Genomic DNA, 27738 nt, shown 5'->3' with positions numbered 1-27738 from the left:
TCCCACTGCCTTCGCCAACTGTCAACGTGCTCTGCACAACACACAGCGTTTGATGCCTCAAACACACACACAGGCGGCCTTCTACATTTCGGGGCGGACACTAGCCCTCAGCCTTGTGACGCTGGCGCTCTGCTGGCACCACTTGGGCCCACCTTGGGGGCCTCTTTTGCAGCTACACAGCGCAAGACACCCTGCTCCCATTTCCTGGGACAGCAGCACAGCACAGCTGCCAGCACTCTCGGCTGCCCTCTCCCAAGGCCTCACCGGCTCTGGCCTCTCCTCTGCGCAACGGGAGCCGGACTGCTGCGATGTGGGCAGCCTCCGTGGGGCCTCCTCAGACGTCATTTTAGCTCCTCCGCGCACTGCCTGCAAAGCCACCAAGGGCAGATTGTCCCAGAGCATCACCAGGGGAGGGAGGGGAAGGTGCTGCTGCCTCCCCAGCAGCACTGGCGGTACAAGACAAGCCGCACACACGGCACGGAGGTTCTCGACATGCAGCTCCTGCTCAGGGTGCATGTGCGTCCCCTCCCACCACACAAATTCCTCCTGGATGCCTTGCGGGTGCCCAGCACACAAGGGCCCTACTGACACATGCACCCTTCCAGGGGCACGCTGTAAAGGGATCAGGCCCCTTGTCAGGCACGCGCTGCCCACACCACCCGCAAAGACAGCCCTTCCCCACGGGCACCGCTCACTCTGCCCGTGCGCGCTCTAGTGCTCGCTCTGGCATGCTGTCTCTCACGGACACTGGGCAGAGCCTCCCTTTTCCTCACTCGTTTCAGTATGCCCCTTTTCTCAGCTCTGCTACCAAACCTGCGCCAAGACACTCATCTGCAGAGCCCGCCCAAGCTACACGTGCAGATAGAGCAGCACGAGAGCAAGGAGGATGGCACCTCTGATAGGTGCTTACCTTTTTCTTCACTGCTCGGGGGACTCCGCTTGCCACTCCAATCCTTTCCAGGCTCTGGAAAGGAAGCAGTATTTCGGTCATGAGATGGAAGGAGCCTTCTTCGGCCCTTTGGACATTGGCAGTGAGCTCCCAGCCACAACCCGCCCACCCCATCTCAAGGCAGCAAAAGCCTTGAGGAAATAAGAACAAGCAAATAGCCCAAGAGCCTCAAATCCTTTGAGGGCAGTCCCACCACAATCTGCTCCCATCCGCCTCCACGCTGACCCTTGGGGCACCGCTCTAGGGCCTGCCTCTTCCGTACCATCCCATCTGCAGAGCCTTACAAGGACAACAGAGGCCTTGGCTCCAGACGTCCCCAGCTCACAGCTCAGCTGGCTCCCACACCACGCCCAATACCAGGCCACCAGCACAGCCTCTCCCACACCTTTCTCAGCAGCATAGCGGGGCAGCTGCATGCCCAGGCTGCAGCTCTGAAGGCAATGGCTCCTTCACGGAAAGGGGCGAATGCACCACAAGCCGGCCACAAGCCTGCCAAGAGGGCCAAACGATGCCTCTGCTTGGCGCGGCAGTGACAGAAGGCAACATCATCTCCCTCTCTGCCCCACGACCATGGCTGCGCTGATTCACAGGGTCTGCTGCATGAGCTGAATGCGACACCGTGCTCCCCACCAGCCCATGACATGCGCCCTCTGTCACAGAACCTCCAAAGCCCTTCCTCACAAGGTCTCTGGCCTCAGATCACTGCTTTCACGATACCTGGGCACCGATGCCACGGGTCACAACATCCTGCTCTGTCCGACGATCCACCACGGTCCTTGGGGCCTCCTTCTGAACCTGAAAAAAAGCAAAGGAAGCACTTGCAGCAAGAGGGGTGAAGCCAGCCCTAGTCCTGGCGGCACGGGTGCCTAGTGGCAGCATCACCCCACTGCTGAGCTGCCTCCCATCTCAACTCAGGCCCTTTTCTACGGGGCTAAGAGCACCACAGAGCAGAGGCATCCCACAACTCTGCTGCGACTTCAGCTGTAACATCCATCTCTTCCTTTCGCTCAAGACCAGCTTGCAACGGTTGGGCTTTCCCTGCAGCTTCCCATGCACAGCACTGTCTGCCCCGCGCTGCGCAGCACCTTGCCAGCTGCCGGACAGCAGTCTCCACCACTGCCACCGTCACCCGTGGCCGACGGATACGCACCAGCTCCCTGCAGCCACAGCTCCCTGCTCTCAGCACGCAAGCGCGGGATCAGCGTGTGTCCACCCTGCCTGTTCCCAGCATGGCAGCCAGCTCCCTGTTGGCACTGCCAGTGGCTGCTGACGCTGCTTGGCAGCCTGGCACCCAGCAGCACTCACACCAGCGGCTGCTTGGGCTCCACAGCCAAATGGGACACAGTGCCCTTAGCAGCCCACCTGCCCTCTTCCTACATCCAACACCCTGCGCATCTAGCACATCTACGGCCAAACGTGCACGGCGGCATGTTGTGCTGAAGGCAGCTCCTTCCTTAGCTCCCCGTCTGTTTCCTGCACAACACCACTCAACCCGATGCACTTGCTGCAGCCTGCCCCACCCTCCGCCTTCTGCAGTCTCTTCCTTATCCAGCTCTGAGACGGCCATCAGCCCACATTTTTGCTAGGCATGCTCAAAGGTGCCTTACGGAAAGATCTCCCTGTCCCCGGGCACCATCCCCTAGCAGTACACACGAGCCTGCCCGCAAAAATCAAACACGCACTCGCCCATCTCTCTCCGTCCTCTCCCACTGCCTTCGCCAACTGTCAACGTGCTCTGCACAACACACAGCGTTTGATGCCTCAAACACACACACAGGCGGCCTTCTACATTTCGGGGCGGACACTAGCCCTCAGCCTTGTGACGCTGGCGCTCTGCTGGCACCACTTGGGCCCACCTTGGGGGCCTCTTTTGCAGCTACACAGCGCAAGACACCCTGCTCCCATTTCCTGGGACAGCAGCACAGCACAGCTGCCAGCACTCTCGGCTGCCCTCTCCCAAGGCCTCACCGGCTCTGGCCTCTCCTCTGCGCAACGGGAGCCGGACTGCTGCGATGTGGGCAGCCTCCGTGGGGCCTCCTCAGACGTCATTTTAGCTCCTCCGCGCACTGCCTGCAAAGCCACCAAGGGCAGATTGTCCCAGAGCATCACCAGGGGAGGGAGGGGAAGGTGCTGCTGCCTCCCCAGCAGCACTGGCGGTACAAGACAAGCCGCACACACGGCACGGAGGTTCTCGACATGCAGCTCCTGCTCAGGGTGCATGTGCGTCCCCTCCCACCACACAAATTCCTCCTGGATGCCTTGCGGGTGCCCAGCACACAAGGGCCCTACTGACACATGCACCCTTCCAGGGGCACGCTGTAAAGGGATCAGGCCCCTTGTCAGGCACGCGCTGCCCACACCACCCGCAAAGACAGCCCTTCCCCACGGGCACCGCTCACTCTGCCCGTGCGCGCTCTAGTGCTCGCTCTGGCATGCTGTCTCTCACGGACACTGGGCAGAGCCTCCCTTTTCCTCACTCGTTTCAGTATGCCCCTTTTCTCAGCTCTGCTACCAAACCTGCGCCAAGACACTCATCTGCAGAGCCCGCCCAAGCTACACGTGCAGATAGAGCAGCACGAGAGCAAGGAGGATGGCACCTCTGATAGGTGCTTACCTTTTTCTTCACTGCTCGGGGGACTCCGCTTGCCACTCCAATCCTTTCCAGGCTCTGGAAAGGAAGCAGTATTTCGGTCATGAGATGGAAGGAGCCTTCTTCGGCCCTTTGGACATTGGCAGTGAGCTCCCAGCCACAACCCGCCCACCCCATCTCAAGGCAGCAAAAGCCTTGAGGAAATAAGAACAAGCAAATAGCCCAAGAGCCTCAAATCCTTTGAGGGCAGTCCCACCACAATCTGCTCCCATCCGCCTCCACGCTGACCCTTGGGGCACCGCTCTAGGGCCTGCCTCTTCCGTACCATCCCATCTGCAGAGCCTTACAAGGACAACAGAGGCCTTGGCTCCAGACGTCCCCAGCTCACAGCTCAGCTGGCTCCCACACCACGCCCAATACCAGGCCACCAGCACAGCCTCTCCCACACCTTTCTCAGCAGCATAGCGGGGCAGCTGCATGCCCAGGCTGCAGCTCTGAAGGCAATGGCTCCTTCACGGAAAGGGGCGAATGCACCACAAGCCGGCCACAAGCCTGCCAAGAGGGCCAAACGATGCCTCTGCTTGGCGCGGCAGTGACAGAAGGCAACATCATCTCCCTCTCTGCCCCACGACCATGGCTGCGCTGATTCACAGGGTCTGCTGCATGAGCTGAATGCGACACCGTGCTCCCCACCAGCCCATGACATGCGCCCTCTGTCACAGAACCTCCAAAGCCCTTCCTCACAAGGTCTCTGGCCTCAGATCACTGCTTTCACGATACCTGGGCACCGATGCCACGGGTCACAACATCCTGCTCTGTCCGACGATCCACCACGGTCCTTGGGGCCTCCTTCTGAACCTGAAAAAAAGCAAAGGAAGCACTTGCAGCAAGAGGGGTGAAGCCAGCCCTAGTCCTGGCGGCACGGGTGCCTAGTGGCAGCATCACCCCACTGCTGAGCTGCCTCCCATCTCAACTCAGGCCCTTTTCTACGGGGCTAAGAGCACCACAGAGCAGAGGCATCCCACAACTCTGCTGCGACTTCAGCTGTAACATCCATCTCTTCCTTTCGCTCAAGACCAGCTTGCAACGGTTGGGCTTTCCCTGCAGCTTCCCATGCACAGCACTGTCTGCCCCGCGCTGCGCAGCACCTTGCCAGCTGCCGGACAGCAGTCTCCACCACTGCCACCGTCACCCGTGGCCGACGGATACGCACCAGCTCCCTGCAGCCACAGCTCCCTGCTCTCAGCACGCAAGCGCGGGATCAGCGTGTGTCCACCCTGCCTGTTCCCAGCATGGCAGCCAGCTCCCTGTTGGCACTGCCAGTGGCTGCTGACGCTGCTTGGCAGCCTGGCACCCAGCAGCACTCACACCAGCGGCTGCTTGGGCTCCACAGCCAAATGGGACACAGTGCCCTTAGCAGCCCACCTGCCCTCTTCCTACATCCAACACCCTGCGCATCTAGCACATCTACGGCCAAACGTGCACGGCGGCATGTTGTGCTGAAGGCAGCTCCTTCCTTAGCTCCCCGTCTGTTTCCTGCACAACACCACTCAACCCGATGCACTTGCTGCAGCCTGCCCCACCCTCCGCCTTCTGCAGTCTCTTCCTTATCCAGCTCTGAGACGGCCATCAGCCCACATTTTTGCTAGGCATGCTCAAAGGTGCCTTACGGAAAGATCTCCCTGTCCCCGGGCACCATCCCCTAGCAGTACACACGAGCCTGCCCGCAAAAATCAAACACGCACTCGCCCATCTCTCTCCGTCCTCTCCCACTGCCTTCGCCAACTGTCAACGTGCTCTGCACAACACACAGCGTTTGATGCCTCAAACACACACACAGGCGGCCTTCTACATTTCGGGGCGGACACTAGCCCTCAGCCTTGTGACGCTGGCGCTCTGCTGGCACCACTTGGGCCCACCTTGGGGGCCTCTTTTGCAGCTACACAGCGCAAGACACCCTGCTCCCATTTCCTGGGACAGCAGCACAGCACAGCTGCCAGCACTCTCGGCTGCCCTCTCCCAAGGCCTCACCGGCTCTGGCCTCTCCTCTGCGCAACGGGAGCCGGACTGCTGCGATGTGGGCAGCCTCCGTGGGGCCTCCTCAGACGTCATTTTAGCTCCTCCGCGCACTGCCTGCAAAGCCACCAAGGGCAGATTGTCCCAGAGCATCACCAGGGGAGGGAGGGGAAGGTGCTGCTGCCTCCCCAGCAGCACTGGCGGTACAAGACAAGCCGCACACACGGCACGGAGGTTCTCAACATGCAGCTCCTGCTCAGGGTGCATGTGCGTCCCCTCCCACCACACAAATTCCTCCTGGATGCCTTGCGGGTGCCCAGCACACAAGGGCCCTACTGACACATGCACCCTTCCAGGGGCACGCTGTAAAGGGATCAGGCCCCTTGTCAGGCACGCGCTGCCCACACCACCCGCAAAGACAGCCCTTCCCCACGGGCACCGCTCACTCTGCCCGTGCGCGCTCTAGTGCTCGCTCTGGCATGCTGTCTCTCACGGACACTGGGCAGAGCCTCCCTTTTCCTCACTCGTTTCAGTATGCCCCTTTTCTCAGCTCTGCTACCAAACCTGCGCCAAGACACTCATCTGCAGAGCCCGCCCAAGCTACACGTGCAGATAGAGCAGCACGAGAGCAAGGAGGATGGCACCTCTGATAGGCGCTTACCTTTTTCTTCACTGCTCGGGGGACTCCGCTTGCCACTCCAATCCTTTCCAGGCTCTGGAAAGGAAGCAGTATTTCGGTCCTGAGATGGAAGGAGCCTTCTTCGGCCCTTTGGACATTGGCAGTGAGCTCCCAGCCACAACCCGCCCACCCCATCTCAAGGCAGCAAAAGCCTTGAGGAAATAAGAACAAGCAAATAGCCCAAGAGCCTCAAATCCTTTGAGGGCAGTCCCACCACAATCTGCTCCCATCCGCCTCCACGCTGACCCTTGGGGCACCGCTCTAGGGCCTGCCTCTTCCACACCATCCCATCTGCAGAGCCTTACAAGGACAACAGAGGCCTTGGCTCCAGACGTCCCCAGCTCACCGCTCAGCTGGCTCCCACACCACGCCCAATACCAGGCCACCAGCACAGCCTCTCCCACACCTTTCTCAGCAGCATAGCGGGGCAGCTGCATGCCCAGGCTGCAGCTCTGAAGGCAACGTCTCCTTCACGGAAAGGGGCGAATGCACCACAAGCCGGCCACAAGCCTGCCAAGAGGGCCAAACGATGCCTCTGCTTGGCGCGGCAGTGACAGAAGGCAACATCATCTCCCTCTCTGCCCCACGACCATGGCTGCTCTTATTCACAGGGTCTGCTGCACAAGCTGAACGTGACACCGTGCTCCCCACCAGCCCATGACATGCGCCCTCTGTCACAGAACCTCCAAAGCCCTTCCTCACAAGGTCTCTGGCCTCAGATCACTGCTTTCACGATACCTGGGCACCGATGCCACGGGTCACAACATCCTGCTCTGTCCGACGATCCACCACGGTCCTTGGGGCCTCCTTCTGAACCTGAAAAAAAGCAAAGGAAGAGGATGCAGAGGCATCCCAGCCAGTGGCTGCTGACGCTGCTTGGCAGCCTGGCACCCAGCAGCACTCACACCAGCGGCTGCTTGGGCTCCACAGCCAAACGGGACACAGTGCCCTTAGCACCCACCTGCCCTCTTCCTACATCCAACACCCTGCCATCTCCCTCTCTCAACTGCCAGTCCGTACTGCTGGTAGTCTTGCCTCTTGCCTGCTCTCTATGTACAGAGGCTCCATTTTTTCACTGTTTTCTATATGTCTTTTTTTTTTTTTTTTTAGCTGTGCTGAAAAATATGCCCTCTTCTATAGAGGCTGAGTAAGCTACCCCTACGTAGAGCAGCACAAGAGTAAGGATGTCAAATGGTAGGATTGACGCTTACCTCGTTCTCAGCTGCTTCTGGGCATTGCATCGGGGTTATCATCCTTTCCAGCAGCTAAAATAGGAGAAATATTTGGTACAGTGAGTCAGAAGGAGACTTCTTTGGCCCTTTTCGGAGATTGCTGTGAGCTCCCAACATGCATATCCCATCACAGCGAATAACCCCAAAGAACAATCACAACTAAACAACCCCAGGAAACCCCCACTCTGTGAGAACTCACCACAAACCCCTCCCATTGCCCTCCCCACTTGCCACAATCATTTGGGCTGATGGGCCCTGTCTCTTCCACTGCATTCCAGTCCCCTCCAGGCACTGCTGCACGCCCACCTGCCCGAGACACACACGCAACCCCCTTTACCTGCACCGAGGTTGAAGGCTTCTCCTGGCTCTCGGTGGTGTCCTGGGTCCAGCAGACAACAGTGTCCAAAGCGGGGGCTGGTGGTGGTGTGGTGTCGATGACAGTCGGCAGGGGTGAGCAGGCCCATGGCTCTGGGCTCCTTGCCCACTTCAGCATGGGCTGTGGGCTCCGGGCAGGACTTGGCACAGCAGGTGGCCTGCGGTGCGTTGGCATATCCCTCATCTTCCAAGCAAATCTCTGGCAGGACCCATCAAAATTAAGGCTTTTACTTACCCCTGCATTCTACACGCACAAGACAAGGGACCACTATCCTGCACATAACATCCTCCTTCCCACCGGCATCTGGGGGAGTCCCCTCTACTCCTGACTTTCCTAAACGCTTGCATGGGGACATTCATCCTTGCAATGATGATGTGCTGCTTGCCTCTGGGGGAGATGCCAGTGAAACCCTCCCTTTGTATTAGCTAGCGACCTCTGCCCATAGCGAACACTCTGCAAAAACCTGCTCACCGATCAACGTCCACCCCAAAATTACCCTCATACAGCCCAATCCTTTGCTCCAGATGTGGCTACGGACCTCTCAGAAAGCCCCATCTTCCAACAGCACCCTGTATCGTGGCTCACACCCCACATGGCTGGGCTCACTGCTCCGTGATCCCCCCAGGGGTTGTGCGGCTCCCAGTGCCTCCTTTCCCTCTGCTCCCCCAGACCCTCCTTGGTTGCAGCCGGGAACCCGCCGTCCCGATGCCTTGCCCCAGCACGCTACTCTTACGCAGACAGGATGTCGCTTCAGGCAGCGGCAGCTCGGTGCCCCACAGGTGCCCCGGGCCACCATCGCTGCAGACACAAGCTCTGTGCAAGCTCAGCTTCGGAGCAGAGCAGCCCAGAGCTGAGGACATAGAGGACTGCAAGCAGCGCTTACGTTCTTCACGTTGGGGTTCTGGACTGGGAGCCACATCCTGCTTGGCTCCAGAGTCTGCCAAATTAGAATTGTCATGTCAGTCGGTCAGAAAGAATCTTTCATGGCACTTTCAGAGAAGAAACACAATTACAGCCTCGGCACACCGGGAAGCTGGAAATAAACCTCCTCACTGCCCCAAAGCACTGAGTAAGCTTTAACCCTAAAACACCCTCATTTCACCTACTCCTCTGCTCCACACAGGACATCCGGACTTAATCCCTCCCCTCTCAGTTCCACAAGTGAGGAAAAACCCACCAGTTACCCCCCTTTTATGCAGCACCCACCACTGAGGCTCCCATCCCTTGTGGCTAGGTAGCACGAGCTCCTGACTCTCCCCTCCGGGCTCTGCCAAGGGCCCAAAGCTGCCCACCCCCCCACTCCCCCAGCCCTTCCACAGCACAGCGGGACATGCTGGCGCTGCGCCTGGCACCACCATGCTTCTCTTACGTGGACAGGAGGGGAGAACGTTTCAGCAGTCGCCATCATCGTGCCACCCAGGTGTCCCCATCGGCCTGTCGTCCTGGTCTGCTTCGGTGTCTCGCAGCTTGCCATCAGGGACTGCAATGACACGCGTCTCCCTGGGCTGAGCAAACGGGGAGGTGCGATGCTTTGGGGATGGGGCTACCCCCCCAAGCAGGGCCCAACACCCGCGGGTTGCAGGAGATTCTACTCCAGGGGCATCTGCCAGCCCTGACACTCACAGCAATCCTCTCATTCCCCACATGGCACCGCACAGCTCTTTTGCCCCACTTGCTGCCCCACAGTAGCCTGACCATCCCGCACACTGCCCCATGATAGCCCATTGCCCTGCATGCTGCCCCATGACACCCCTTTCCCCCCCCACAACAGGCCTCACAAGGCACACCGTCACCCTGCATGCTGCCCCACGGCAGCCCCAGCGCTTCCTATGGAGCCAGGCAGCTGCTCCTTGGGTCCCTTTTTCTCTTCCAACTTTCCGTAGCACCCAGGCTACTTGCACTTTAAAAGCACAGCTGCTGAGTCACCCACAGGTTCCTTTGTGGCCATTAAGGACTTTTTAGGAAGAGGCACGTATTTCCAGAGCTACCAGTTTTGCATCAGCACCCTACATGGTCCTGGGTGTGCCTGCACTCTCTTACCCTCACTCTACAGACAAGCAACCTCTCCTGCCCCTGCGGGCTGCCCTCGCCCCAGCCTCCTCAGCTGCACCAGTCAGCAATTGCCCTTCACTGCTGCTCTTGGGCTGCCCTGACCACTCCATCCCAGCTTCCATCTTGCTTCCAATCTTGATCCCAGGCCCCATCCCACTCCCACGACCCATCCTGCTCTGACAGGGCGTTGGTAGCACAACCCTCATCCCATACGTGCCTCGGCAGAGCATGCTCTTCTCAGTCTATGACGGCACCAGATGGAGCCTCTTTTCTCAGACTGTTTCTACACTGTCACTCCGCATAGTCCAATTCCTGTCTGATACCACCACCACGTTGAAAGGTCCTCCCGGGAAACACCACGAGGAGGCCCACTACAGCCTGGGCTTTGGCCAACACCTTTACCTCAAGCCTTGCTTGTTGGAGAGCCTTGAGCTTGACTCTCCTCCCACCTAGCCTACAAGCTGCTGGCAGGTCGGGGGGAAAGGACTATAGGCAAGATGGGGAAAGTGAGGCAGGGAGCTTGTGGTGAAGGCACAAAGATGAAGGAAAAAGGGCACAAAACAGCCTCTTCTCCTACCTCACAGGGAACACGTGTATCTGGCGGTCTTCGCCACAGGATGCCAAAAGCCTGGGTTTTCTTTCTTCTCTGGCCAGAGGTAGGAGCCGAGGTCTGAGGAAAACCAAGTCAGCTGCCATCACGGATCGGGCACCGGTGGGGCACCAGAGCCCACACCAGCCTGGGACTCACCAAGGCACACATGACTTCAGCCACAAAGGACCCAGTCAGTTTCCTCCCCTGGACAGTAGCTCTTTCTCTGACGATGTATGGCTGCACACAGCGGTCAGACGTGGCTCCTGCAAGATGCACCAGGCTGCTGCCTGACGGGGCTGCCACAGCTCGTCTTCCCCAGCAGGGATTGTCCTCATGGGAGCAGGAGAAGGGCTGTGGCCCTACGGGCCATGCCACAGTCTCACCCAGATCCTGTCCCGGGAACTTGGGGGAAGGGGAATGGCATCTTCCCCATCGCCTCCAGTGCCAGGGGTACTTCTGGCCATGAGGCTCTTACCCAGCCGGGTGTGTTGCAGCTTTGCTTTTCCTCTGCTCGCTCTCCGCTTGCCTGTCCCCCAGCCCTTCAGCTGGCTCAGACACCACAGCCACAGCTCCCAGAGGACGGTCCCCAGGAAGGTTACAAATCGCCTCACAGGGCCCTGCTGGGAGAGGGGACAGTGCACAGCCGACTCTCTCCGCAGCCTTGCTGTGGCCTCGGTCAAGGACACAGCAGGGACACACTTCTCCATGGCAACAGGGCAGAGTGCCTTGAGGAATGGAGGTGCCAGCCCCAAGCACGTGGCCATCAGGGAGGCGAGCACGTCCTGTGGCCCCCAGCCCCACAATGGGGCTCGTGCAGTGTTAGGGACTGCATCCCTGCGGCTCCAGCCCGCATGATGCACCCGGAGCCAGGGCTCTTCCCAGCGGTCCAGTCTTTCCAAAGAGCGGAAAAGCTCTTTGTCTTTTGATGCAAAGAGACTCTGCCCTACAGCTACTCCTGCCACATGCTTGCACCCAAAGGCATTGCTTGGATTTTAAAGGAGAGCATCAGTCATGTGTGTGCCCCAGGGACCCTCACCAGCAGGAGCGTTAGCCCCCCAGAAAGCTCTCCTGGGATGGGGAGGGGGCCTGGCAGGGGATGTCTGTGGCATTCAGGTTGGAAGAGCTGTGCGGACCCAGCACAGAACAGCTGTCATGACAACAGCATCCAAGGTACTGCTTTGGTCCCCATCTGCCACCCCCCCCCAACCCAGCAGTCTGGAGATGCCGGGAGGAATGAGCCTGACCCCCAGCCCCACGGCCATCGCCTGCTTCCCATCCCACCCCAACACACCCAGCCCCTCCTACCGGCTGCGGCTGCAGCACCCTCCTCTCCACTCTGACTCGCCTCCTCATGGCTGGTGCCGAGGGGCGGCAGGACCCTGTCCTGCTCTGGGGAGAGCCGGGACCCTCCTCCTGCCCCACGCAGTGCCACCGACTGTGCCTGAAGCCTGGTGCATCCGTGTTGCCGCGGCGATAACTGCCCCACAGCGATGGAATCAGGGTCGGGCTGAACCATGGGGCTCAGGGGGATCCCGCAACTCCCCTCGGGGGCAGGACGGGTCTCCCGGCAGGGATCAGCCTCAAAGACGGGCAGAGACCCCTCCTCAATGGCATCAGGCCTCGGCCGTGCCACCACTGTCCCCGCAGGAGGGATCGGGGTCAGGGGGTAACTGGGGACCCCATGGTCGGGGCCACTGTTCCACCTCTGTTGCAGCCCATGCCGTGGTAGATGCTGCCCTCGGCTATTCCCTGTGCGGGGATGGGGGGCTGTTACAGTTTTTGCACAGGTTTCTGCTTCCCAAGCAACACCTTTTTACTTAAAAACGCAGTTAGCAACACTGTAATTCGGGAATATCTTTACCTGTTTTCTCTTTGGATGCCAGAGGGTTAATAGCTGGATTAAAAAAAAAATCCTCCAAAGCTTTTGTCTCTCTTGCCTTACTAGGTAACTGGGCATTGAAAACTTCTCCATCACGGTTAATCAGCAATGAACAACTCTAGTACCTAATCACTGAGGAGATTTAAAACAAAAAAGAAGAATAAAAGTGGGGCCCCAAAAGAGCATATTCTACTCCAAAAAAATAAGTACCCTTGTAAAGGAGGCTTAATCATGACCTGAATATGACAGAAATGAGGCAAAGCTAGCTTCTTGTTTTTAGAAGGCAAGATTTTCATAAGTTAGCAGGGCAATTAAAAATGCCTCCTTATCAAACACCTCTAGAATTAAAGCTCAGAGAGGTGCTCATTAAGATACAGAGATAAAGTGGTTGCCTTTGCCATCCCTTAGTTTGCCTGTGTTGTATTTACTCCTCTGGCCACCCTTTGCTTTGAATCTGGAAGGCAGCTCCAAAGGAGCTGGAAGGCAGGTGAGGTTCAGCTGACCAGACCGGGCTTTGATGGGCAGCTTCTGGTTTTAAACTGAACTAAGCTCTCTGAAGTTGCATGCACAGTGCTCTCACCACCACGCTGCCAGTGAAAAGCAGGCTTCCTCCTCTGGCGGTAATTTGAGGGAAAATGCTCACATTTCCCAGGGAGTTTGCAAGGAGCGTCTGTGCTGGGCATCTCAGTATCTGCCTCCCTGAAACGGGCAGGCAGGAGCTGTGGGCACAGAAGTGCTGCCTGCACTTACCTTCTCATACGCTCCAACAAACAATCCTTTCTGCCCCTACCACTAGCAAAAAGGGGCTCATGCCACCAGACCTCTTTGCTGAGCACCTCTGCTGATGTGCACACACCAGCCCTGCACAGCACTTGTATAAACCCACACACTTGCATTTACCCCTCCAGCCTTTGCACTTCCTTGCCCACAGCCCTGGGCAGACCATTACCCATAACAGGCACACACAAGCGCTGCCTGCTCCACGTTTACTGCACAACCAGGCTGCTCCTCCTCAGGGCACTGCCAGTATCTCAATCTGGCACCGGATGTGGGTTTCCTGAGGGACACTCTCCAAATCCATCTGCAAGAAGCAGCCTGTGACCTCCCTGGGGGTGGCCAGACAGATTTTTAGTTTCTTTGGGACTAGGCTTGTGGGCAACAAATTCCTAGCTGTCTTCTTCAGCCCGCAAAACCTCTCTGGGGTTACAACACTGCACGGCAGTTCCAGTACTTGGTAACATTCGTAGTTCTTTCCAATGTGCCCAGGATGGCAAGACAGTTTCCTCTGAGCCTGCTGAGCATTTGTGGCACTGGCCAAAGACGGGTACTGCATGCCAACACGTATGGGCATGAAGGGGCAAGAGCAGGCATCATTTGGAAGGACGGGGAAAACTGGAGGAAGGCGATGACACAAAACCCCAGCCATGCTGTGCATTCGAGCAGTACCTGGACTAGTCATTCTGCCTTAGGGTACCACCACCTATGTGGGAGCACAGTCAAATGCAGGCAGTCCAGAAGGAATCCTAAGAGCAATTTAGCAAACATTCTTCAACATCTCCAGTAAGGACCTAGCTAATAGGACCAAATGAATCCTAGACAAGCTTGCAGATGACAGAAAACTGAGGGGAGCGGCTGATTCAGCAGATGCTTGTGCTGACAACCAGAGGGACCCGGACACACTGCAGAAATGGGCAGAGAGAAACTTCATGAAGTTCAGCCATGGGAAATGCCAAGCACAAAAGTAACCACGTGCTTGAGGCTGGCTAATCAGGCACTGAAGCAAAAGTCACTTCACCAGTACAAAAATGAGCAATGTGGCTGCTGGTGGCCTAGCTGATCCTGAGGCCCAATGCCTTCACAAACACAGCCCTCAGCAATATGCGTCAAGCTGGACTGTCAGCTACTGAGTGAGGCTCAAGGGACCTCACAGGCAGCCATGAAGCCACAGATCTGCTCCCGGCCTCTGAGGGACTCAGGCACAATAGACCCAACCAAGCACAACAGCAGCTATGGGCCTGCTCCCCATTTATGACGCGCTGAGACACAAGGGACCTAACCATCACCCCCAAAGCTAGGGGTGTGCTCTTGGCCTATCAGGTTCAGAGGCACAACTCACCTCACAAGCCTAAGTGGCCTCAAAGGGCCTGCTGCTGGACTGTCCCGTTCCGAGTCACAAGTAATCTGAAAAGCTCAACCCTTCAAAGAGGAGAAGCTCACTTGGGTCATTCTCATGGCCCTTCATTACACTCTTACCACTCCGAATAAAACAGTCTCCTGCAAACGGCTTTCATCTCCTGCCAAGACTCTCTCCAGGTCATGGGACAGCTCCGCTCTGTCACTCTGGGTGCAAAGCACAAAAGGGAACAATTGGTCTTGCCTTTCCTTTATTACCATCAAGTCCGAGCTGTGAGCCTTTGCCCTGGAGCACCTACCCCTTGACAGCAAGATGCCACTTCCCTTTCTAGAGCCTTTAGAGACCAACTGAGGCAGCAGCTTCACTGGAAAGGGCTTTCACACTCTCACATCAACATGCCTTTGCACACTCCCCAGGCACTGCTCTGCTCACTGCCTTCTCTTGGCTCCTCAATCCAACACACAGGGAAGCTCTTGCGCTTACACCAAAGGCTCTCAAGGTACGCTAGGCTCACAAGGCATGTGCAAATGATCAGCACAAGATCAGGCAGCGACAAAAATGGATCACTGCCTGATGCTGCTCTTTTCAGAGGGAAGGACCATACCTTTGGCAGAGCAGGCTGCTGCTTTCCACCTCCATCTCCTCAGCAACCTCCAGCTACGGATGAGAGGAGAGGGATTTTGTTAAGTAATACAAAAGATACCATGTGGAAACATTGGAGAGTCCTGAAGGCCTCCCGAGCCCAAAGTAGCCTCAGAAAGTTTTCCTCTCCTTACTTGAGAAAGAGCCCCTGTGAAGGGAAAAAGGGGAGCAGAGGCTTTGAAATGACACTCAAGCAATGAGACAGCCCCAACCGGGAGAGCTGCTGAAATGCCAGCTCTCCTCGCTGCACGGGCTCTGCAGCACGAGTTCAGGCTCCACACCTCGGTTCACACAGCACTGAGGGCTGGCTGGCATGCACAATGTGACCTTGGGCACAGCTTCAGCCCTCGCAGAGGCTGCAGCCCAAGGGCTCTGCGACTTCCACCGGTCAAGCTACCAAGGCTTTGGGGCCCTCTCACAAACGCACTCAACAGATGCTGGCATTTACCGTAAGTCTTTTGGACCACCCTATGGGGCACCACAAACCTCTAGGAAAAGGAGCGGACAGAATATCATTTGCTGAGTGGGCTGCCACTAATAGCATTTGGGCGATGCAGAATGTGCAGCCCAGCAGAGGCACCACGAGGTGAACCCACACCCCAAGTCATCATGGAAGCCAGGCACATTTATGGAAGCCTTCGCATCCATACGTAGGCTCATCTCATTCACTTGCAGCTGCTTTCACACAGGGCTCACGATGCTGCCAAAGACGCTGACAGCTACAGGCACACACCCTGACATCCTGCCTCCATTCTCAGCGGCTCCAGGGCTGTGCTGGGAACCTAGATGACTGGAGCACCCTGGAAAGAAAGACAGAATCAGAGTGCTACTCTCAGTTCTGCTGGCATACATAGTCTCAACAGTCAGGGGCCAATGTCTCCCCTCTATGCTGACCTGTATCTGTGAGAGCACAGCCAGCAGGGCCACCAACACATTCTACTCCCCTTTTTGGCACAGATGACACCATGTCTTTATACCACGTCCCCCAGAAAACGGCTAGGGCATGGCATGACATGCGGGACAGCTTCTCTCAAAGACGCTCTGAAAGGCAGTTTTCACACAACAAAACTGATCGTTGTGTGAACAACAAAGATCGTTGGGAAGGACACTTCACGAGGACACCAGCAACCTGCTCTCACTTTGCCCAGCAGCTCCCAAACACAGCTCTGAGCAGCACCTGGGGGCTCAGGGGGCAGCAGCACCTCAAGAAAACTCTTGGAAATGTATCTCAGACCCACAACGCAGGCAAAGCTTCCTGCACTCAAACCCCACCAAGCTGCACAGGCCCAGATGCTTGGGGGCAGGCCGGCACACCTGCCTCGCAGGTCAGTTCCCCCTCGGTTACAGGGCGCTGTGTCCCGTGGTCACAGTCCCACCAGCCCCTTCGGGGAGCTCCTAAAGCAAAGCAGCCCCGGCGCCAGCACTGCTGCACCCACCCCAGCACAAAGGCACCCGCCAGCACTCAAACACTCCCACTTGTTGTCCAAAATCTGGGTTCTGTTACCCGGTGTGCAAGCAACCAATACACACACACGGTCGAGATATTTATTTCATTTCTGCACAGAGATGGGCGCTTGGTGGTAAATCCACAAAGCTAGCACACCTTCTCCCCCTCTCATTCTTGATTTACACACACTTTTCAGGGGGCACTTTATACAAATCTTTCTATTGGTTGCAATTTCATTACCTCAGGTAATCGCTCTGCGCTTGTGCTTTCACATTCCTGTTAATTAGCTCAGGAAGCAAAGAAGAGGCGGCAACATCATTATCATGTCATTTCCATCTCATTATTCATTTAGGGGTGTGTAGTTTGATATGTTAATAAGCCTTAATGAACCTAAGGTCACTCCTGGGTTATTCTGCTTGTTTTGTCTTGCCTACCTCTCACATTCTTCAAAGTGCTGTGGTTTCATCAAGGTTATTTAGCCGGAGTCGTTTATCCTTTGCAGTACTGTTTTTTTCTCTCCCTTGTACTTGACTCCTGTTAACTATTTGCAAGGTTTTTCTCACAGCATCGCTCCCACACACTCACTTCTCACCTGCTCTGCTCCCGCACCTCTTGCACCTCGCGCTTTCCTTTTCCTTTTCCCCTCTTGGACTCCAATTGGCTGAGAGACACATCATTCAAATCCATGCCCGCCCTCGTCCTCATGACAGCCAGTAGGAGGGCTGCACTGGGGCGATGCCATGGCAACGCTGCGCCCTCCTGCCCTGACAGCTAGTCCCGCCCCCTCCCCCGCGGGACGGCGCCATCTTGTGGGCAGCTATGCGGGGCGCAGGGTGTGGAGGGGGGTGGCTGCAGGGGGGCAAAAATGCACCTTTGCCAGTGCAAGAGTGACCACTCTAGGGCCCCATTTACCTATTTCCTTGACTTTGGCATCATCTGGAGACATTCCTGAAAGGATTTATCAGAAAGTTTGGGAAAATAACTGAGGGAAGGGAGGGGACTGCTTTCCAGGAGGTGAGAGGAAATCTCTCTGCTCTCTGCCTGGCTGTGCCATCGCCATGGCGCCAACATACAGAGCCCCCAGATGACTTGAGCTGAGGTCACAGCAGGATGTGCCTGCATCACAGGGAGGTGACACACCCTGGTGTCCTGGGTGGGGGCCTCTCTTCCCGGTGAGGCCCAGGCGCTGCTGGGCACTGCTCATGCTATCCCCACCACGGTCCTTCCCAGTGGCTCCATGGCAAGGAGTGGGGACAGGAGGCAACGAGGCTGTGCTAGGACCCCTTGTCAACATGCAGAGGAGCAGGAGCATGTTGGAAAGGAGAACTGCGTGATGAGATGGGGAGAGCGTCCTTCCTCCTGGGCTTGAGAGGAGAGCTGAGGGCAAAGGGGCAAGTGAGAGGGAGGATTGCTGGGTGACACAATCAGCCCAGAATGCACTTCCTTGTTTCCAGCGCTTCTGTGGCTCTCCAGTGAGGAGTAGGTCTTTGGGTACTCCTTCCCGAGGTGTCGCACAGAGACTGTTAACTGCCTACCGGTGTGGCTCTAGGACTGTGGCGCTGGCTGGAAAGGGCTGGGGGCGGCTGCAAGAGTTCTGCCTGAGGGTCCCGTTTGCCTCAGGGGACAATGTGACAGGCAATACGCTTGGTTCGTGGTGCAGGGACTGCCCAGAGCCCCAAGGCTTCTGTGGACCCAGCTCCACTGCTGCTTAGGTTGGGGGATGGGAGCAGGGGATCCCTGGGATTCAGTCCCCCCTTGGGATTTGGGTCTGGGAAGAATGAGGTCCTGCATCCTGGAGGCTGAGGTGGCCTGCAGCTCCCAAGGACCCTCAAGAGCCTGCTGGAAATGTCCATATATGACACTGAAACCACCTTCTAGTAACTCCAAGGCCTCTGTGTGTTTGGAGAACCCCTGTTCCTACCGTTTGTATCCTTTTGATTCTAACTTGGTAGAGTGTATTTGGGGCTCAGAGATGCCATCTTGAGGTGGCCACAGCTGCTGTCCTCCTGCAACTTGGGCCCAGACCTCTGCACCCAAAAGCAAGCATGTTTGGGAGAGCATTTTGCGAACAGGTGGAGGTGCCATTGTCACCCCATAATTCCTGGCTACCCCAAGGACTTTTCTCTGTGGGGTGCGTGCTTGGGTGAGCCCAACATGGCCATCTCCCCCAACACCCCTCATGACCCCACACCTCCACTGCCTGGCACCGGCAGGCTCAGAAGTGGTCTCCACCTCGCTACCCTGTGCCCCCATGGGGCTCCTCAGCCCTCTGGATCGACCCCTTGGGGCACAGCCCGGCCCCACAGAGAACAGCCCCTGCTTGGCTGCAGCCCAGCCCTTCCTGGTGCAACAGGAAGGCTGCCAAGCCCTGGGGCTCCCACTGGTGAAGGGGCTGGGGCAGAAGGGGTGAGAGGACACTACCATGCCCTGGGGGCAGGAGCACGTTGCCCACGGGCTCCGGCGCCCTGGCCATTCCCAGGGCCCCATCGCCGGCCCCAGGGCTGCCCTGCATGCCCAGCATGGCCCCAGCCTGCAGGGCAGCGAGGACCCCATGGGGCCCCCGCGGCAGACCCCAACCCTGTGGGGCAGCGGCCAGGTCCCGGGGCCCCGCACTGTGTGCCCAATGCCGGGTAGCCCTGAGGCCCCGCCACACCCCGCACCCTGCGCTGCCGACCACAAGATGGCGCCGTCCCGCGGGGGAGGGGGCGGGACTAGCTGTCAGGGCAGTGGGGTGCAGTGTTGCCATGGCATCGCCCCAGTGCATCCCTCCTATTGGCTCTTATGGGGAGGAGGGCAGGGATGGATTTGAATGATGGTTCTCTCCACCAATTGGAGTCCAAAATGGGGTGGGGGAAGGAAAAAGGAAAGCGAGAGGTGCGAGAGGTGAGGGAGCAGAGCCGGTGAGAAGTAAGTGGGAGTGTTTGAGTGCTGGCGGGTGCCTTTGTGCTGGGGTGGGTGCAGCAGTGCTGGCGCCGGGGCTGCTTTGCTTTAGGAGCTCCCCGAAGGGGCTGGTGGGACTGTGACCACGGGACACAGCGCCCTGTAACCGAGGGGGAACTGACCTGCGAGGCAGGTGTGCCGGCCTGCCCCCGAGCATCTGGGCCTGTGCAGCTTGGTGGGGTTTGAGTGCAGGAAGCTTTGCCTGCGTTGTGGGTCTGAGATGCATTTCCAAGAGTTTTCCTGAGGTGCTGCTGCCCCCTGAGCCCCCAGGTGCTGCTCAGAGCTGTGTTTGGGAGCTGCTGGGCAAAGTGAGAGCAGGTTGCTGGTGTTCTCACGGGGTGCTCTTTCCAAGGCTCTCTTTGATTGTGAAAAGGGTGTTTCAGAGTGTCTCTGAGACACGGCATGGCATGCTGTGCCCTAGCTGTTTTTTGCTGCCTGCCTCTTGGTTTGCCCCAGGTCCTGTGACCTTGGAAGCAGCCTGAGGGGTGTTTGCAGGACAGTTCTCTTAAGTGTGAACTGATTTTGGTTTGGAAGGGCCTTAAAAGTTGATGACTGGCCAGATGTATTTCCATAGTCCTAGGTGAGGATGAAGAGTTGCTGAATTCTAATTGCCAGTTTCACCAACTGGAATGCATTGGCCTGATTTGTTCCCTGTATCTCAGATTGCCAGGGCATAAAGTTGAAGAATGTTTGTAGTGCTTGGTGTGTAGAGGATTTGCTGGATTTGTTCAGCATTGGGGAAGGAACTAAGCTTCTAAGCTGTGGGAAGACTTCTCCCTCTGAGTAGGAGAGGAGGCCCTGCTGTCTTGCTACACACAGAGACTCCCTAGGCAAAAGCTAATCCTTTTTAGAGGGTTGTAACTATTACCTAATGTGTGTTGTGCTGCACTATGAGTGTTGTGAAGCCACCAAGTGAATCAGCCATTTGGGAGCTGGCTTGTCCCTGGTTGAAGGCAGAGGGAGCTGCAGGCGGCAACAGGTTGAGTAGTGAGGTCCCCATTGTCTAGGAGAGCTCTACCAGAAAAGCCATTGTGTCAAATCAAGTCTTCGTAAGTAGCTGATAGGCCCGGGGGAGGTACATGGCTCAGCTGTTGATGATGAGGTCACTTCTGCCTGAGTAGCTGATAGGCCAGGTGGAAGAAGAAGGGTTGGCTGTTGCTTGTGATGTCAGTTCTTGCTGAGCAGTTGATAGGGTGGCAGCAGGTCCACCCTAGGATGTGGCTTGGAGCTCATTTCTGCCTGAGCAGGTGATAAGGCAGGATTTAGCACATAGCTTCTGGCAAGCTGCGGATTTTTGCCTGCACGTTGAGTGTGTGTGAGGAGCCCCACTTAGCCCTACGTGCATTGCTCAGAGTCAAGGCAGTGGTGGCGAGCACATACCTCCTACTACTAGCCTCCCGACTGTTTGGCATGCCTCGTGTCCCCTCTGTTCTTGAAGCATGTTACCGCTGCCTCCATTGTGGATAAGTTCAAGAGCTGTGTCATGTCAGGTGCTGCTCTGGAGATTGCTGAGCAGCACATTTTGTCCTCTGGCATCACTGCCTGGGTTCTCTGAGGATGATCAATGGCAAATGGCAGGTCATCAAGGCCAGGGCCCAGGTCTGTGTGCTCCCTGCCTGAGTTTCAGTGCCAGCCTCAGCTGTAGAGTGTTTTGGAGTCACTTGAGAATGGGACAGTGGAGCCCTTCTGCTCCTCAGGCAGGCATGGTGAGTCGTGCTTCCTGGTGTACCTGAAACTTGGATACCATCTTTGTCCTTTTCAGGCCAAAAGCATCCTTTTGGCAGCAGGCGATGCCCAAGCAGCCTTGCATTTATTTCATAGATTTGTAAAGCTGCCATGAGCTCCAGCAGTCTCTGAGGGCACTGCATTTCCCTTGGTGCTGAAAGGCACCTCCAGCCTGTCTGCTCTGGGTACATGGTGGGCTGTCAGGAGCAGCTGTCATCCTTGTGTGGAGAGAGAACCTGTGGTTCTGTCCTTCTTTTTGTTCAAATGAAGCTGCCTTTTGCCATTTCAGAAGAAAGTGTTTGTCCTGCCTCCCAGGTGTAGGGAAGAGAAGGCCTGAGGAAGAGCGTCCCCGTGAAGGTTCCAAGAGCCTGTCAGCAGGGAGGCCTTTCTGGGTGAGTGCCTTGAGGGCACATGAGGCAAAAGTGAGCGGCAAGGTCTGGCCTGATCAGCTGCTATGAGAGCGCTTGCTCTCTGCTTCCTGGAGGCGGGAGATGACGAGGCCAGGGCTGTGAGTGGATGTTTGGAGGAAGCACTGTTGCAAGGCCTTGGAGGACTGGAAGGGACTGGAAGAGCTGGAGAGTTGGTCTTTCTGTGTTGTGGGGTGCTTGGGGGTGTCCTGTCTGCTGCCATGTGTGGTGCTGCACCCGGTCTGTTGCTGATGCATATCCATGTGTGTCGGCTGCAAACCGTCTGTGAGGTGTGGGAGTAGTGGAGTGATAGAGGGTGGGGCGCCCTGTGGCAGAGCTGAGTGCTGGCCTCCGTGTTCTGGTGCTCTGCATGCGAGGAGGTGTCTGGCGAGAGCAGTCTTCTGCTCCCAGAGCCCAGGCTGCCCTGCCTCACAGTGTCCTTCTGGGAGACCTGGATGAGGACTGCTGGTGACCGTGTTTTCTCCTTGGAGCATGCTGGTGTGAGCCAGGGATGCTCAGAGCTTGTTGGTTTCTGTCAGCTGAGGTTCAGGCTTGCAGTTTCTGAAGGTCGTGATGCTTCCTGAGTCTTTGGGGTTTTACTGGCTGAGCTAGAGAAAGCGATCTTCTCACTCCTTCAGGGCTTTCTGTTGAATCTGGACCCTCCGTGCATCTTCCCATCTCAGACCGAATCCATTGCGACCCATGCAAGGGATGGGTAGTTAAGGAAAGCAGTCAGAGGCCTTTGTGCACTTTGTGCCTATGCAGATGCTTGCAGACTGGGGAGATGCCACCTCCCAGAAAGTCAGGCCTCTCAGGGTGATGAGTGTCTCTGAGACACCTGTCCTTGGTCAGCGGTGGAGGCAGCAGCTCCAAAGCCACTGCTCCTTTGGAAAGACTCTCAGAATAGCAGGTTGCTTGAGGCTGCAATGGGGGAGCCATCTGGAGGCAGGGATCTAATGCCCTGCTGAAAGCCGGTCCCAGTAGATGAGGTATTGTCAGGCCTTTCCCCGTGAGGTTTGATTCTCCCCAGGGCTGGAGATGAGAACCTCTCTGGATCCCTGTGCCACAGTTTGGCCGCTCTCACGGAGAAAACGGTTTCTTCTTAACTTCTCAGAAGAATTTCCCATTGTTTAATTTGTCCCTGTTGCCTCCCGTGCTATTAGTGTGCACCTCCAAAGAAATCCAGCTCAGGCTTCTTTGTAGCCTCCGTAAGGTACCTATGCACAGCCTGCAGATCCCCCTTGGCCTTCTCTTGTCTAGCTCGCCCACCCTCTCCTTGTATACCGCATGCTCCAGCTTCTGCCTATCTTATTGTCCCTGTGGTGTACCCCCTCATCTGTGTTTGTGCCTTTGCAGAACTGGAGAGCCCAAACGGGTCTCAGTGTACAAACATGGTCTTGCCTGTGCCAAAAAGAGGGGTAAAACGTCTCAGTGGCTTTGCTGGCTGCGTTCTCACAAATAGAGCTCAGCACAGAGGGGAAACATTTGCCCCTGACTCTTGCGACTATGTAAGGCCAGCAGAACTGACAGCAACACTGATTCATTCATTCATTCTTTCTTTCTTTCTTTCTAGGTTGCTCCAGTCGTGTAGGTTCCCAGTGCAGTCCTCGATTCCTTGAGGATGGAGGAAGGATGCCAGGATGTGTCCTTGTCAACATGTTTGCCACCATTGTGAGACCTCTGTGAAAGCAGCTGCAAGTGAATGAGATGAGTGTATGCATGAACGCAAAGGCTTCCATAAATGCGCCGACTTCCATGGGGGACCTGGGCTGTGGGTTCACCGCCTGGTACCTCTGCCGTGCTGCATGTTCTGCATCCCACAAATGTTGTTAGTGCCAGCCCCCTCAGCCAGTGCTATTGTTCTCCTTCCTTTTCCTAGAAGGTTGTGGTACCCTATAGGATGAGTGAAAGACCCTTATAGTAAATGCCAGCATCTGGCAAGTGTCTGTGTGTCAGGGTCCCAAAGCCTCCGTAGCTTGAACTGAGGAAGTCTCAGAGCTCTTGAGGTCCTGCCTCTGCGAGGGCTGTAGATAGGAGCAGGGCCAGGTTGGCTGTGTCACGCAGCCCTCAGTGCTGTGTGAACCCAGGTGTGGAGTCCGGACTCGTGCTGCAGAGGCTGTGCAGCCAGGAGAGCGGGCATTTCAGCAGACCACCAGCCTGGGGTTGTCTCATTGTTTGGGCCTCATTTCAAAGCCTCTGCACCTTTTTCACTTCACAGGGGCTCCATGTCCAAGTAAGGAAAGGAAAGGAACTGGGGTTACATTGGGCTCAGCAGGCCCTCAGAACTCTCAAATGTTTTTACGCTGTATCTGTAACTTTTTGATTACTAAAGAAAATCCTCATCCCTCCAGCCCCAGGTGGAGGTTCCTGAGGGGATGGAGGTGGAAAGCAGGAACCTGCTCTTCCCAAAGGAATCAGGATGCTGCCCTGTGAAAAGAGCTGAATGGTGCAAAGAGCCAGCTCTGTGCCTGATGCTGTGCCGATCCTGTGCGCGTGCCCTGTGAAGCTAGAGTGCCTTGGCCACCTTCTAGTGTTAGCGCAAGAGCTTCCCTGTGTGTCTGGGTTTTGGAGGCAAGGGAAGGCAGCAAGCAGAGCAGTGCATGGGGAGTGTTGTGCATGCATCTCCTCCCACTGGCACTTGGTTGTATCTAGGAGAAGAGGCATCTCTTTGGGGCAGAGACAGTGTGTTTGTAGACTAGCTGGCACAGCAGAGGTCTGGCATGACGTTGATGGCTGGTGCAATGCTGAGTTTATCCGACAGTGTCAGAAACGCTGAGCTGATGTGGCGATATCAGTCACCCTTTCCAGTGAAGCTGCTGCCTGGGCTGATCTCTGTAGCCAGGCCCTCGAAATGGAAGTGGCATCTTGCTGTCATTGTGTAGGTGCTCCAGTGCAAAGGCTCTTAGCTCAGGCTTGATGGTAATAAAGGAAAGGCAAAATGAATAGTACTTTCTTGTGCTGTGTCTCCAGAGTGACAGAGTGGAGCTAACCCATGGCCTGGAGAGGGTCTTGCCAGGAGATGAATGCCATTTGCAGGAGATTGTTATGTATGGAGTGATAACAGTGTAATCAAGGGCCGTGAGAGAGGCCCAGGTGAGCTTCTCCTCTGAGAGGGTTTGCACTTTTGGGGTCACTTGTGACTTGGTACCAGATAGTCTAGCAGCAGGCACGTTGATGCCATTTGCACTTTTGAGTTGTGCTTCTGAACCTGGTAGGCCAAGAGCATGCCCCTAGCTTTGGTGATGGTGGTGAGGTCCCTTGTGTCTCAGTGCCACATAAACAGGGAGCAGGCCCATTGCTGCTGTTTGTGCTTTTGTGGTCAGTTGTGCATCAGTATGTGACCGGTGACCAGCACGCTGTATCCGTGCTACGTGATACTTGATGGGAGTGGTCCGTGTTGCAACTTTTGTATCTGTACCACCTGCTACATGGTGAGAATAGTCTAGTGCTGTAACTTTTTAGTGCCTAGAACAATACTGCTGTGTTAAGCGGGATACAAATAAGTAACTAACAAGGTCTTGGAAATCTGTGAGAAAGAACAGCGGCTGGTCACATATAGATTCTGTGGCTTCCAGCCACAGAATCACCATGAGAAGCAGTCAACATGAAGGTCAGAAGCTGAAGAGTAGTGAAATAGCGACCCCCAAAGTCAAATGTGGCTCCCGACGTAAGTCTGCACGTGTGCGCAGTATCATAGCCCGGTTATGCAACCGGGGCGGAGTTGGGCTAGACTCCCCGCACTTGCTGGCCCCAGGTGCCAGGACTCCCGCCTACCGCAAGTAATCATAAATGCCTGAGTTTTCCAAAGGAGGATGAGGCTGCTACACAACAGAGGACCACGTTGCCTCCTCGGGGACGCCCGAAAAGATTGTGCCTGCCGACTCTCCCTCTCGCCATGCAGACAATTGGGACAAGCATTGAGGTGGTCCTTATCGAGATTATCATCGGGTCGGTCTGTTTGTAAGTATCTACTAACAAACTGCTTGCTACTGAAGAATGTTTGTGCGTGTGTGTGTGAGTTTGTGCTGGCTGGCCAAACCAGATGTTTGGCCCCCGGGAATCTAACTAAAACACATGCACATAGCTGCTTTTTGTGCTTGGTTAGGTCTATTGTGCCTGAGTCCCTCACAGGCCAGGAGCAGATCTGTGGTTTCATGGCTGCCTGTGAGGTCACTTGAGCCTCAGTAGCTGACAGTCCAGCTCGCTGCATATTGCTGATGGTTGTGTTGCTGATGGCATTGGGCCTCAGGATCAGCTAGGCCACCAGCATGTATAAATATGACTCCTGCTGCTCATTACCAGTACCCATGAACAAAGAAAACAGAGCAGGTAATTTCATCATTTTACACCCCAGATGGGACACAGGGAGCTTCTTACGCGGTGAAGGCCAGCGCTGTAGTTGACACAGCCAGCACAGGGTGAGTTCACTGAGCGTTGTTGTGCTGGTGATGCTCCCCAGGGAGCTACTTAGATGAGGTCAGCATGAATCAGGGGAGGCTGTCTAAGAAAGGTAAGATGGGTTCACCACTAGCAGAAATTCTGGCAAACTGGAAGGAAATCTATGGTACCTCAGGTCTCAGTAAGGACAGAGCAATTATCCTCTGTGAGGAAGAATGGCCTTGAGAAGGGGACGCCCGCGGAGCTCTGGCCAGGTAGAAAGAATGAACTATACACAAAAAATGAAGTTAGCTAAAATTTGTAGGAAGGCTCAACTAAAGTGGACAGAAGATTGCCGTTAGCGTGTGGGAATGAAGACGATGCCTGAGCCCAAGGCCTGGGCTGACTCATTTTGACATTTTGTTTGGCAGGGCAGAGAAGATCCCAGGGACTTTCGTCCTGGCACATACAAGCCTTTTGGCAGGAGATGAAGCTGTTACATAACATCCTGGGTATCTATCTGCAGCAGACTTTCAAGAAAAGAGATCTGGAGCTGTAATTAAGCAAGCTCTGCCTTTAGGAGGTTGCCTCCACGCATCCATATCAACCTGGAGATTATGTGAGGGCAAAAACTCGCAAAGTCAAGAATGCGTTATGGCCAAAATGGGAGGGCCCTGTCCAGTTGTTCTTATGCCCTTATTCTGCTCTTAAGGTTGCAGGTAATGACACTGGATTGATCACTCCCAAAGAAAGGTGGCCCCCAGCACCGCCACCTCCTCTGAGGACATTCCAGTTCCTTGAGCCTCTATGGAAGAAGAGAGAATACCTGTGCAACAGCAGGAAAACCTGTTCAAGCAATACTGTGTCCGTCTGTTCCACTGTGCAACTGTTTTGTGCTGTGTGTTTAAATGTGATTTTGGGGGGGGTCATTTCTGTCCTTTTTAGCTATTACAGATGTAACGCTCGGCTGGGGAACTAATTGCCTTGTCCAATTTATGGCTAGGGTCTCTCATTTGGGGAATGCGTCAGAATGCTGGTACTGCCAACACCACCCTCAGTCCCTGGACATCACAGAGCCTCTTTCTGGTTTGGCCTGCTATCAGTTGAATTTGACATATGTACGCCCTCGGGTGCCAGATTTTCTGCAGCAACCACCCTTTAAGGCACAGTCATACGATAAAACTCCATGGTGTGTCAGCATGCCTCGTGGAAACCTTGCAATTTGAGTAGGAGAAACAACAGACTGTAACTACACACTGTGGTATAGTTACAGGCAGGCAAGGTTTCAGCTGGAAGGCTCAAGGTTCAAATGGCACCTGTATCTGAGGGAGCAATGGTCGACTTAGCCCTGGTAATAGCAATTGGACCATGTGCGTTTGGAACAATAGTAACCGACGTATAGGCACAAACCCTTTTCAAATGATCTATGTAGGCACATGGGAACTATGAAAATGCAAAAGTGCCACTGTGACTGCTGTTACATCCTGTCCTACTGGGCATAGAAAAAATATCATCCCAGTGGGGAAGCATACTATTTTGACATGCAGATGGTTCTGCATAGGTGGCCCAAATGCCTACAGAAGTTTACCACCATGGTGGGCCAGCATCTGTACCAGTGGGTGCCTAGCCCCTTACGCCTATCAAACAAAGGCGTTAACACAAGGCTTTTGGCACAGTCACTCTGAAGGGCACAGAAAAAGG

Source organism: Rhea pennata, chromosome 21, assembly GCF_028389875.1.
Source record: "Rhea pennata isolate bPtePen1 chromosome 21, bPtePen1.pri, whole genome shotgun sequence".
In the NCBI taxonomy this organism is placed as follows: Eukaryota; Metazoa; Chordata; class Aves; order Rheiformes; family Rheidae; genus Rhea; species Rhea pennata.
The sequence above is the reverse complement of the archived record's forward strand: the minus strand, read 5'-3'. Positions refer to the sequence as shown.